The following is a 13,000-nucleotide window of genomic DNA, read 5'->3' as shown; positions in this document are numbered from 1 at the left end:
GCTTATAGGTAAAGCACTTGCATTCTGTTTTCAGCTGTAGGGAACTTGGAGATCTCTGCTGCATTGACTTGTGTGTGTTAAAACCCAGCACACCACATGTTCTGAAGAATTTTTATTTCTTCCCCAAATTGTTCAGGTTGTTTGCCCAGTGTTTTAAAATCTGACTGCAATACCTGGTTACTCTTGGGCTTGGGCAGAAACAAGCAACAGCTCTGTAAGCTCTTTCAGAGAAGCCAAGACTCAGAATGGACAGACAAATTTATTTTACTGTATTGCTTGCTCTGGACTTGGTGTCTAAATTTCAGAGAGGAACAAGCAGCAGCAACCCTCCTACAGGAAGGCCCTAACTCAGACCACTTATTATAAGAAGCCAAGAGGGCCAGACAGCAGGTAGTATGAACTCTTTTCCAGCCTCTGGATTTGAGTATGAGGGTGATACAACAGACACTGTCCAACAAGACTGAGTGGCCACAACTATTCTCAGGACACAGCTGAGCCCAAGCTGTGCACTGGAGTGTAGCAGACCAGATTTGTTAGGCCAGAAGCATTGTGCTTTCCCTGAGCCATGCTGCCTTTAAGTCCCTTGTCTTGAACATGCCACTGTCTCCATCACAATGAAACAGAAATGAAATTAATGCATTCATCCTAAACGGATTTACATAATTTGTTTTAGACATAGTATGTCAGCTCCAGATGAGGGGAATAATGTAGAGAATACATCATCTATTCTTCTTCACTGACAAAAAAGCCGAACTAGAAATACAAAAGGAAGAGCAGACAGAGCAAACTGGAACATACAAGCAAAAGAGACTTATCTAATAGTCTCTTCATTATTCTGAAAGCAGGGATCTAGCAGGCTTCTGGCACAAGCTGGATACCTGCTGAGAGTGGGCACGTTGAATTATTCATGCTTTTGGTTATAAATAATGCACTGCCTGCATATATCTAATTTAAATAGACCCATAAAGCCCAGTGGATTAGTGACTGCATGCTGCCTAAAAGTAACAGATCATCTAGCCAAAGTCTCTCGGCTATTACCTGCTCTCAGCAAGGCTCTTCTGGAGGATAACATTTTAAAGAATTTTTTTTCTGCTGTTTTTGTTGATGCAGGGATAACATTCTGTATGTAAGAGCTTAAGAAACTCAAATAGGAGTGCTGCACTGTACCAGGACACCATCTGTTTGGAAGTGCTCTTGCATAATTTTGCTGTATGGTCATCTCATAATGATGGTACTGCTCTCTCTAACAAGGAGACTTCACATCTCATATGGCAGACAGTAAAAGAGTTGGTAGCCCTAACAAGAAGGGACAATTGTACCTCACGACAGTTGTTCTTAGGCATTATTTAAGCAACAAAAAGAAAGAATACACTCAAACTTTACGTACCACATTGCTGAGGAATGCAGTGTGAGGTGCAGTGCCAGCTGCAGGTTGAGCTTTGAGTGGTGGAGCCTGAGGCAAGATACTGACCCTTTGCACTAGAGTGGGGACCTGTGGCCCAGCCAGTGATGGACACTTGGAGGTACTCAGGAGCTGATGACTCAGCTGGAAGACCTCAGACTGTGAGGGTACAAAAGCCCAGGGTTTCTCTTGTTCATGATCCCTCTCTGGAGGCACCAGCTCCAGCTGTTATTCTGTGGCTGCACCATGGTAAAATTACTTCAAGAAATCCAGACTGAGTCTGAGACCCTGCTATGAAAAATCCAGAGTCGAGCCCTGAGGAAACCTGATCTGACTGTGAGGGTGTGGGGTGGGCAGGAAGTCAAACCAGGGTCCTGTTGGGTCCCTGGAGCTGCCTGTCATGAAGACACCAGCAGTGAAAGTGTCTGGTGGTGGGAGCATGACTGCCAGAGTGCTCCTGAATGGTCAGGGAAGTTTCTGAACAGTGCTTCACAAAAACATACAGACTGTAGCCCTCACTTCTCCATACTTGAATCTTCACTGTGACTGGCAGGTGTAATGGGCCTGTACTGGCCTAAGAACCCTCCTATTCTCAAGGTAAGTCTCAAGGTAGGATAGAATCAAGGGTAGTTAGGGTGATTTTAATTTTGTGGTATCCCACAAGGAATGCAAGGAGGATTTGTACTTCTGAGATAACAAAGACTTTGTAGGCTGACTGCCAGTTTTACCAGCCTCTCTGGGAGAGGTTTTTAAATTCTGACTGATGAAAAAATGTCCTGTCTTACATGAGCTCCTTTTGAGATATCCTGAGAAGTGCTGTCTATCTGAGCTTATGAATGCCCAATGCAAGCTCACTTCTGGGATGGACAATCACAAGTTTTAGAACTGCATATTGCCCCCTGCCCTTCCCTCAGATCCACTCCTCCATTTTTAAAACGCCAGTGCTCAAATGCAGTACATTTTCACAGAGCACCCAAAAAGCAGCCCATTCTCACCCCTGCTTCTAAAAGGATGCAGTAAGTGCACATCTCACACATCTCCTCAACTAGCAGACCGGGTCTAGATAAACATAGATCTTGCTCTTGATTTCCAAATAGTGAGTGTTGAAGGTCAGACCTGGTGTTTTTCCTATCAATCATAAGAGGAATATGTTGATGAAATCAAAGTTCTCCCACAAATAATATTTTTTTTCTTATTAGCTTGAAGAATGAAGGAGAGCAGAAGCAAGGGAGAAGAAACACTATTTTAACTTATTTTGTCACAATTTTTCTTTTAACCAATGACTTCAGCAAAATATAGGACATTACAAGGAGTCATGTCTCATTAAGCATTACTGACATGGTGATAACATAGAAGCTTAAATATTCTTCTCTTAATCCATAATGTTAAGTACTGTTTAGTGGTTACTTTTTTCTTTAACATTTAAGCATTCACTGTTTATGGGGGCCAATGATGCACATGGAATTCCATATGAACACAGAACAATTTTTTTTGCTGCAAAGGTGGTCAGACACTAAAACATTGCCTAAAATCTCCATTCTCAGAGATGTTCATAATCTTACTGCACACCGCCCTGAACATCCTGCTCCAGATGACTCCTCTTGAGGGAGGGAGGCTGGACTAGGCAGTCCCAAGAGATTTGTTCCAATCTCAACTATTTTGTGATTCCGTGAAAAGAGAGAATGGCTAATAAACACCTCAGGTGAGTAAAGGTGTTTTTTGCCCATCTAACACTGAATTTGTGATTTAGAAATTTAAAGTTTTAAAGCCTCAGCTTTCAATTAAGAAAAACCAGAAAACAAAAAATTCTTTGTAAGTTAACCTATAAAATGAAAGCTAAGTCAAATAACAAGGCTGTTTATTTCCCATTTTCCACAGCACTGTAGTTAATGTCTCTTGTGGGTTCCAGAGGCTGCTGCTAGGAATTCTCTCTGGTCAGAAAGGCCACATATATATTTGTGGTTAAAAGGATAGGACCCACCAACTCTCTTCCATCAAAATCAGCTGAACAAGACTTCTGCCTTGGCAGCTTGACTTTTAGTCATGATTTCAGCTGTGCTGCAGGCCATACAGCCTTCACCTCCAGAGGCTTGAAAACCCAACAGGAAATTCAGTATTCCTCTTTGAAAGAGCTTTTTCATTTGCTAAGGAGCAGCAGAACTCCTTCCAGTCCTTGTAACAAATTAGAGGCACAGGACAGTCAGTGTGCACACAACCACTGTGTCCATCAGCACCAAGTCCTACACGTTCACAGCAATCTGCTCTTAGAGACACGGGGGCTTCAAGAACATCAGGGATCAACTTTTCCCTGAAGAAAAAGGATGAGGTAAATCTATCAGCAGACAGTGCATTAATTTCTTATTGAATCAGTATTAGTTAGCTATGTCTGCTGTTTTTCTTTAGAGTCCAAGGGATTCTCAGCTGCTCTTCATTTGACTGGTCACACAGGACACCATGGCTTGGTGTTCAGGAGATGGATAGGACAAAAATCTTGGTTCTGCACTGCCCTGAAGGCTAAGATCAGAGTTATGCTGCATAATTCTACTACATTTCTGTTCTCAAAAAAGAATCCCAAAAAACCCCAAATAGTATACCCTAAAAGTTAAGCCATATAACTTAATGGAAGGGAAAAAAACCATCAGTGCAGGCTTTAAGAAATAAACTATCCTGCAGTAAGTTCAGAAACTGCCCTCTCCAAACAGAATAATCAAAGCCTCATAATGAGATGTAAAAAAATCACCTCCACAACAAATACTGATGGTGGAAAGGAATACTGAAAATCAAGGATTAATTGCATTATTACTGTCACACTAGCCCTTCCTACTCCAACATTAACTACTTTTAAACTAACACAACAGATGAGGTATTGTAGGATAGCACAACGTACCATTGCCAATGCGCCAAAGGAAATTACACAAATGGAAAATGAGGTGGCAAATGAATAATTTGGTAGCCTTACTTCTCTTCTGGGAAGGGTTCAAAGGGAAAAAAAAATCACACAAATTATTGTTTGCATCATAGTTGGACATTTGTTTGATAGCTGTTACCTATGATGCTTCAAAACTGATCCAGTTAAAAATTAAAGAAAATCTCTTATCATATCACATAGTTATCTCACTTGACAGGTAGTTATTTTTCTCTACATATAAAGCTATCAACAGTTCTTCTCATCTTCCCCATCTACATTATCAGAGACAAAATTTAAACCACTCAGAATGTTAGAAGAAGGTGCATTTTGCTGCTTGGTGCTTCTCAGCAACCCCAACGCAGATTGAAGGCTTTGGTTTACTACTAACCTTCATTTCATGTTTTCTGACTCCCATCTCCTAATAGGAATTTCAACATTCACACATGTCCACTCAACCCACTGTATTTAAAATAAAAAATTATTTTATAGAATCTAGAAGTAAACTCTGCACTTGGTAGTTATGGATTCTCTCCAGACACAACAATCAACAAGATCTCAAAAGATTTATGCTGATTATGTAAAATCTTCACATCTGGCTTGCCAGATGTGTGCTTTTTTTTTGGCATGCAAGCAAAGAGGCACCACCATCCATCCCAGCACAGTAATTGCAGCATGAATTCTTTCTTCAGGAAACGAATGTAAGTACTGAATATGAGTGTTAGAGTTTATCTGAATGTTAGACTGGAGTACCAACCAGTCACTCACTCTCATTGACGTCACATGCGTGTTTTAGCCCACGTGTTCTGGAACACACTGCTTTCTTCTCTTGATGAAGTCATGCACACCCCTGCTCAGTCTGATTGAGAACTAGGAGGTATCGGGAAAGAAAGCCATAGGCAGTTTGGAAGATATTTCCCAGAAGAGATATACCACATGCACTTGCTTTGTCTAACATCCAGTCCACAGGAGAGCAGGTGATACACTGAGAAAAGAGTTGACAGAAAATTTGAGTGTGGAGGAAAAGTAAATCTTTCCTGAGGTGAGATCATACCATCCTGCTGAAAACATTGTCTTGTCTCTGAAGCATTCCTCTCTGTATCCTGAGGGCAGCTAGTTCACAGATGACACCATTTTGGGAAATCTACTTTATAAAGATGAAACTCTCTTCTTGGGCTGGTATGTGGAAAACTTGGAAGAAAAGGTTTTCTGATGGGCTACTCCCACACTCCTTCTAGACTTCAATAGTTTTTGGTATAAATGGACACACAGATTCCCAGATGAACAAGTTCCTCTGGACCCAATTTATATAGATTAGTAATGTTTCATCATCTCAATACCATAAAGTTGGCTTTAGCTTATTTACTCAAAACCAAACAAAAAACTAAACAAACAAAAACCAATTAAACAAACAAAACACGAACTCAGAGAATTTGAAATTTTTCAGATTTTCTTAGTGGAAATCTCATCACTTGTTAGCACCCAGAATCTACATTCTCATTTTCCCAGAGGGTTTCAGCACACTATGGTGTGCTCATCCAGCACACTAAGCTCATCCAGCTTTCAGAGTGTGAGATGTTTCTGTCACATAATGCTCCTCTCTAACTTTCAGTTTTCCAGAAGCATCTGAGCTCTTGCAAACCAGAGATTACCAACTTCATCAACAAGTCACTTGTGGATGACCATTAGATAACAGAAATCACTGTCTCCAGAAGAAGATACAGGTGTCCAACCTACTATTCCTATCTCCCTCCACCCTCAGCAAAAACTCAGCACAACACAAACAATCCTTCAAAAGAAATCTCGCTAAAAGAAGATATTGATCTTTGCCTCCCTTTCCTGTAGCCTCCAATTTTCTCCCCTTATTAGAAATGGAGTTAGTTTACCCTATTCCTCATCCAGACTGCAAACATTAATAATACAGAATAAGATTCGCGCTTGCCTGAAGCAATTTTATTTTCCACTAGCTGCCCACTAAATAGCAGTTAGAAGCTATTCCAGCAAATGGAGTGCTCCATGGCCTAGGGGGATGACATACCACATTCTCCTTCACAGTCATTGCTTTAGTTCCCCTGCAGATTATCTAAATTATCCACAATACAGCCTTCTTCATTATAGCTATAGGAATGAAGCAGGACTATATGAAATTTGAACATTTTTACAATGCATCACTAACCCCATCATCAGCTCAATATAGTCATTAATATTTGGAATATTCACAAGCAGAAGTTGGATAAATTTGCTGGTCCATTATAACGCTGTTTTTAAGAGGAAAAAAAAATCCAATGTTTCCACAAACAAATTAACACAGAATTAAGGATGTTTTTGCTGTATGACATCTCTTCAGCAGAGTATTAAACACAAAACCCACTTTCAAATGTGTTTAACTGTGACAACTTATCTCTTCCTAGTGTTAAAACAAAAGTCAACCTTTTGTGATTAAAATGTGTCTTCTCCTTCAAGATGTCTATTTGATATAGCTGCAGTGTGAAGCCAGTACAAATTTATCTGAGGCATGAAACTCCAAAAGTCTATTTTCTTCAATTTGTAACAATACCTAGGTACACATCTGAAAAAAGCCTGCACAAGTGGAATGGACTTCATCTGAACTGCAGGGGGACCAAGGTGCAATACTTTAAACAGAGACCATGAGTGAACTTTGAAACTAATGAGTTAGAGAAAGCTGAATGAATGCAGAGAACACACTGTTCAGAATAGTGTTTCTTATTATGCAAATGCAAAAATTCTTTACCTTATGCGAGTCATAGGACAAAGGATGAAAATCAAGTGAGAAACAGAAAGCAATTTGCACTAGGAATAATTAGTGGGCAACTACAAAGATGCAACTTCCTTAGATCTGTGTATCAGATATGGATACCAGCACAGGCCCTGCAGAGGGAAGTCTTGTAGTTCATCAAATTATTGAAGTATTGGAAGAAATCATGAACAGGAAAACGGTTATATAACCAAAAGGTTTGAATTGTTATTTTGTTAATTTGGTTTTTTTCCTATAATCTCTCTTAGCATAGCCTTTTAAAACAACTAAGCATCATGGAAATAAGTGGGCAATGTTTAGGAATGAGGAAGCAAGTGGCTAAAAGATGGAAGGTGGAGGAGGTAGGATATGGATAATTGGTCAGTATTGCAGTGGAGGAAAGTCATTAGTGGAAACTCTTGAGTTTGTGCTATTCATTTTATTGCATCTTAACCTTGAAAGCAGTGCTAGGTGGTAAGGCAAGGAAGTGTGCCAGCAATAGAAAGAGCAAGCATTCAAAGGAGTGAGGATGAGAAAGGACTGTGAAACCTGAAGGACCTCACAAAACCATCCACCTGGCAGGTGAAACCCAGTAGAAATAAGCATAAAGCAAGGAAAATTACTCCTAGTCTTATACATTGCCATATATTAGCGGAGAAAGAATTGGAGGTCCCAGCAGCTGGTTCCACAAAATAACAAGCAAGCACTCAATAGCAGTGAAAAAATAAGGAAATGTTTGGAATTAGCAAAAGAAGGATAAAGAGAACAGGTCACTATGCCGCTGTTTAAATGGACAATTCATCTTACTGAACATAAATATATAAGAATGGTGTGTGTAGGGCTGAAACCCTTGGCTTGAAAATGATTTGTTATTAGAAAACCAAAACCTTCAGAAGGGGGAACAGGGATAAAAATAATGTCAAAACAGTAGAAAAAATTAGTGGCTTCCCTATAAAGTAGGCAATTGGTAGGCAAAATATTTCGGGCATTGTCAGGGATTTAGGCAGAACAGGTGTGCAAAATCATAGAAGACATGGAAAGGCTGGACAGGGATAGATGGTCTTTTCAAGGAAGTCCAGTGAATGAAACTACAGGGAACCATGTTCAAAGTAGCAAGGCACAGGGTAGCATATACCTGTAATGTCTTGCTGGAGAAAGTTGTGAATAAAAAAATGTTTATATGGGTTCAAGGAAAAAAGGGACAAATGTTTAGGGGATAGGTACATTTGGCATTACCAGACAGACAAATTACACCAGAACTGGCAAATGCCCTGTACTGAATATAGCAGGAGGTTTAGAGAGCGTGCACACGTGTGTGTTAAGCCTTGTACATGCTTGCCCCATTTTAACTCTTCCTCAGGTATTTGTATATGGCCACTGTTCTTTTTTTTTTGTCTTAGCGATTAGCTGCTTCACTTGAGAAAACTGCTTTTGAATGTCCTGACCGCCAGTATAAACCCTTTCTCTCCCTCTGCCCTGTAACACTTTCCCTAGGGGAAGATCAACTCCCATTGCCTACCCTGTGCATTTCAAGGTCTCTGCTTTCAATCTAGACTTGTGCTGAAACAAACAGGTTTCTATATTTCCCTTAAAAATGCATCAGCCTTACTTTAACTCCCCCTGCCAAGACAAAGCAAAACTCTTTTAGTATTTTTACTTTTATATTACATATATATACCCTTTCAACATGGCCATTTTTCTTCTTTCTGCCTCACTAAAGTATCATGAGCTCTGCTCTTCATCATTTAAATTCCATTGAGGTGGGCAGTCAAATTAGTATAAAATTATTGAAAAGAAGAAGGGGGTTTAACTCATGCTATACATGAATTACCTCATCCACCACAGTGAATTTATAATGCTACCTGCAGTGTAATAGTGAAGAGGAGAACAACTACATAGTTTATAAAGAGGGAATTAGAGGAAACAGAACAGCTGCCTAAGCTGAAATTTAGCTGCAAACACTACAAATAAATTTTCCCTAGCTCTTGGGAAGATAGCATTATATTCTTCTGTTCAGGACATTGACACTGTCAGGGTAGCTCAGTCAATTCTGTTGGATGTCATTTTATTTATAATATTAATAAAAGAAAAAGTTATATATAAATAATTTTACCCAAATTTCATCTAGAAATAACTTTTTTTTTAACAAAAAGCTGCCCTTGTTGCTTACAAAACAGTGATAAAAGTGCAAGAGGAGGAGAGAAAAGTAAAAAGACTTCTAGGGACAAAAAGAATAATGTAACCTTTGAAGATTTGCTAAAGCTTAAGATTTGTCTGCTCAGACACTGCTTCCTACCTCCATGTAATTAGATTTTAATTTTCTTTTTACATCCTTTTCCTCTACAGATTCTGAGAAGTAATTATTTCAATATCAATTGATTTGAAGGAACAGTCCCAAGTCTGAATTAAGCAGCTTATGGAAGTTTGTCTTGTTCCTGGTTAAACATTCCTGCTATGCAGCTGGGTAAGCTGCTTGCAGTAATAAAATCCAGATGAAATGGAATTGTGCTTGTGAGCCCAGGCTTGGTCTGGCTAGGGGGACCTTCTCAAATGTCTGTTATCAATGTCAGGGATTTAGAGAAAGCCTTCCCAAACAATCAAGCAGAGACAGAAACAAGGTATAAGCTCAATTACTTCCCTCCAGTGGGCCTTTCATCAAAACAATATCAAATTTTACACGTTTATAAGCAGAATGTAACATAAACAGTTCTTCTGCCTATATTGTAATAGAGAGTTAACTTCACAAACATGAGGTCTTCACCTTCCACATACGAATGCCAGTCTAAAGAGACCTTCAAATTGGCAGTTTTGTTGTCAGCTATAAGTTCAGGGAACTTAGCAAAACAGAAATAAAAATACTTAAAAATTTAAAATAAAACAAAAATTAAACATTCACACCACAGATACCCATAGGACAAAACAGTGAATATTTTTGAAGTGTTTGTTACAAACTTACCTTTTGCTTTGACTTTTCTTCTATTTTACCTTTTTACCAACAGCCAGGAAAGTAGATTAGGGAAAAAAAGATTAAGTGCATAAATTTTGATAACATTAGTTATCAAAGTAAGTATAAGTAGGGGCTGGTCAAGAGTAGGAAAAAAAAAAATAAACCCAAACACAGGAAAAAAAACGCCACCCACACTTTTGAATTCTTATGTTCTCCTTTTGTGATTCCCTCAAGTCGGTTTGCACCATCCCCACAGCAGCAGGTTCCTATCAACCTCTCTTTTCTAGCAAGTGGAAATGGCTGCTCAGATTGGGAAATGCACAGCACATGGGGCACCACCACTGCTCTGAGCAACCTGCTCCAGTGTCTCACCATCCCCACAGTGAAGAGTTTCTTCTTTGCTGAAAGATGGAGAGGGACTTTTTTACAAGGGCATTTAGTGATAGGACATTAAATATACATAATGTGCACTCATGGAGACAGGATATTTTATTATTGAGGAGGGGAATAAAATCTTTGCTCCATGGAGAGCAAAATTCGAAAAGAGCATTGCACCAACAATGCCCAGAAGCATTTTCTCTATGGCCCTGCTGGACACTCCACTAAGATGCTCACCAGACTTCAGCAAGAATCTTCATTCTCTGGATATTCCATGCCCTTAAATTGAAACAGCTAATGAGATTCCAATGGTATCTCACAAACTCAGCTCTTCTAATCAGGCTTTTTGGGATTCAGATATTCTCACTTTTGCTCTTTCCTGAAAATTAGCCCTCTACAGTCTGACAACTCATGTCCACTTAACAGTGTAATTCTTCCAGAGCTTTTTCAGAAGAAATTGCACAGTTGTCAAAATTCTGGACTTGGGGGTTTAGCTTCTCACTGGTTAAAAATGATGCAACAGCTAAAGAAAGGCTTGGAGAATACTCTCAGTGGGGCTTCTAAAATAATGCTTCACATTTGAACACCACACACAATATCATCAGTTGTGGAAATACACAGTTAAATGGAAGTGTCTTTCAAATCTTTGCCCCTTTCGGTCAGTCTGCTTATTCCTGCAGGTCCTCCCTCATTTTTCTGCAAGCCTCCTCATTCCTCATAAATGCCTATTATTAAAGTTACTGTTATGTAAAGTTTCAGCCCACTTAGTTACCTTTTCTCCTACCCCTAGCACAAGCCACTTGATGCCTTTGTTTGGTTGCAGCCCACCTAAAATCCTAACTACTCCACATAGGCTGCAGCTGACTTGCTAGCCAAGGGCAGGGAAGCAGATTCTGCATTTCAAGCTAGCACCACGCCACTCAGCAGGGAGAAATGTCCAGACAGAATCCAGGATACAGTGTCATTTATAAATCAAATCAACATTCACAAATGGAGTTTGCAGGCTGATAATATGGCCATCCAGTGTTTCAGCCTAATTTCTTAACCAGCCATCTGAGACGTACAAAATGACCATTAAACAAGTCCAAAAATAGGAGAGGATAAATCCCATATCTGTCACATTAAAGCACTGTGCAAAGAAAGCCATTTATGAAACACAAGAGGATATTTCCATGATCTTTTGAAAACCTCACCTATTCCTCACTACTTTATACCTTCTTCTGAGCTGCATTTGAAAATGGACAGTTCTAAGCACAAACACTGATTATTTAAACACTGTTCCTACTGTTGTCTGTACTTGACTTTCTTCAGGGAAGGGTCTGGGAAGGTGCCAAAATATCTGCCAGGAAAGTCACAATCACACTACAAAAGGACTTTCAGACAGATTCTTCCTGAGCCAAATTTCTCTTCAATTTCAGCTGTACCTTCACCTTCCTCTGGAATTGTAGACTTCTGCCACTGACTTGGAAATAGCTTCTGCTCAAAAGACCTTGAATAATCAGGTCATCACAACTGCTCACTGAGGACTTTATGTATTTTTAAATTATCGTGTATTTAGTTTAGATAGCAACAGCTAGATGAAAAATCACAGAATCCCTAAATGGTTTGGGTTGGGAGGGACCTATAAAAGGTCATCTAGTCCAAACCTTCTCCAAAGGCAGGAACACCTTAGGTAAAGCTCAGTTACATCAATTTATCAGTACTTGGTGCCTGGGATCACCACACTACAACATTCTCCCATATGTGAGCCCTGAGACTGACACGCCTGCAGTTTCTGCCCAAGATTCAGCAGTTCTCAGTGTCAGTGAGGTGGAGTGGTACACACACTGTTTGTAGCCACACCCTGCTAGCATACAAAAGTTACACCCTGGGTGTTTGAGGTAAAAATAGGCTTGAAGTTGCATATTTTTTCTAGAACAGCAGGAGTCAAGATTAGATATCCTAAACTATACAAGAACTGGAAATTATCTTAGAAATTAAACATGAAGCATCACATTCCTGTGTCTTGCTCCTAGCTTGAACCAAAACCTTTCTAGTTCAGTACAAGGTAAGATCAGGGGTCACGCTGATAACTCCTCTGCACATGCTGGCATTGACCCTGCTTTGGGTGTTCACTGAAAGCAGGACAAGGACAGGCCTGAACAGCACAAGTGATGAAATATGATGATGATGATGATGATAAACACAAAATGAAGAACTTGACTCTGAGTGCCATGTCCTCTGACATCAACCAAGCAGCAAGGCATTTAAACACCAGCACAGGAATTTTGTTGTCATCTCTCAACTTCTAAAGATTCCCACATATTTTTGACTCTGCACTCTGTATTTTTGTTGATTCCCCATAAATTGGGTGTCCTGTAAATACTAGGCTCCAGCTGGCATTCATGCTCTGGATCTGCAGGCCCTGGAAGGTTCTTGCAGCACTTTTAGACTTCACATGTCAGATCTGTACTTGGAGTTGCAGTGCCTCCAGCTTGTGTGCAACAGAATCTCAGCAGCCGGATGGGAATCAAGGTGTATTTCCACACAACAGACATCAGTCAAAATGTTTTACTTGAAACATTTTATATCCAATAAATATTTCGACAAAGTGCTGCTGAAGATTCGTCCATC

The sequence above is a fragment of the Molothrus aeneus genome, chromosome 6 (genome assembly GCF_037042795.1).
Source record: "Molothrus aeneus isolate 106 chromosome 6, BPBGC_Maene_1.0, whole genome shotgun sequence".
Taxonomy (NCBI): Eukaryota; Metazoa; Chordata; class Aves; order Passeriformes; family Icteridae; genus Molothrus; species Molothrus aeneus.
Note: the sequence above shows the minus strand (reverse complement) of the source record.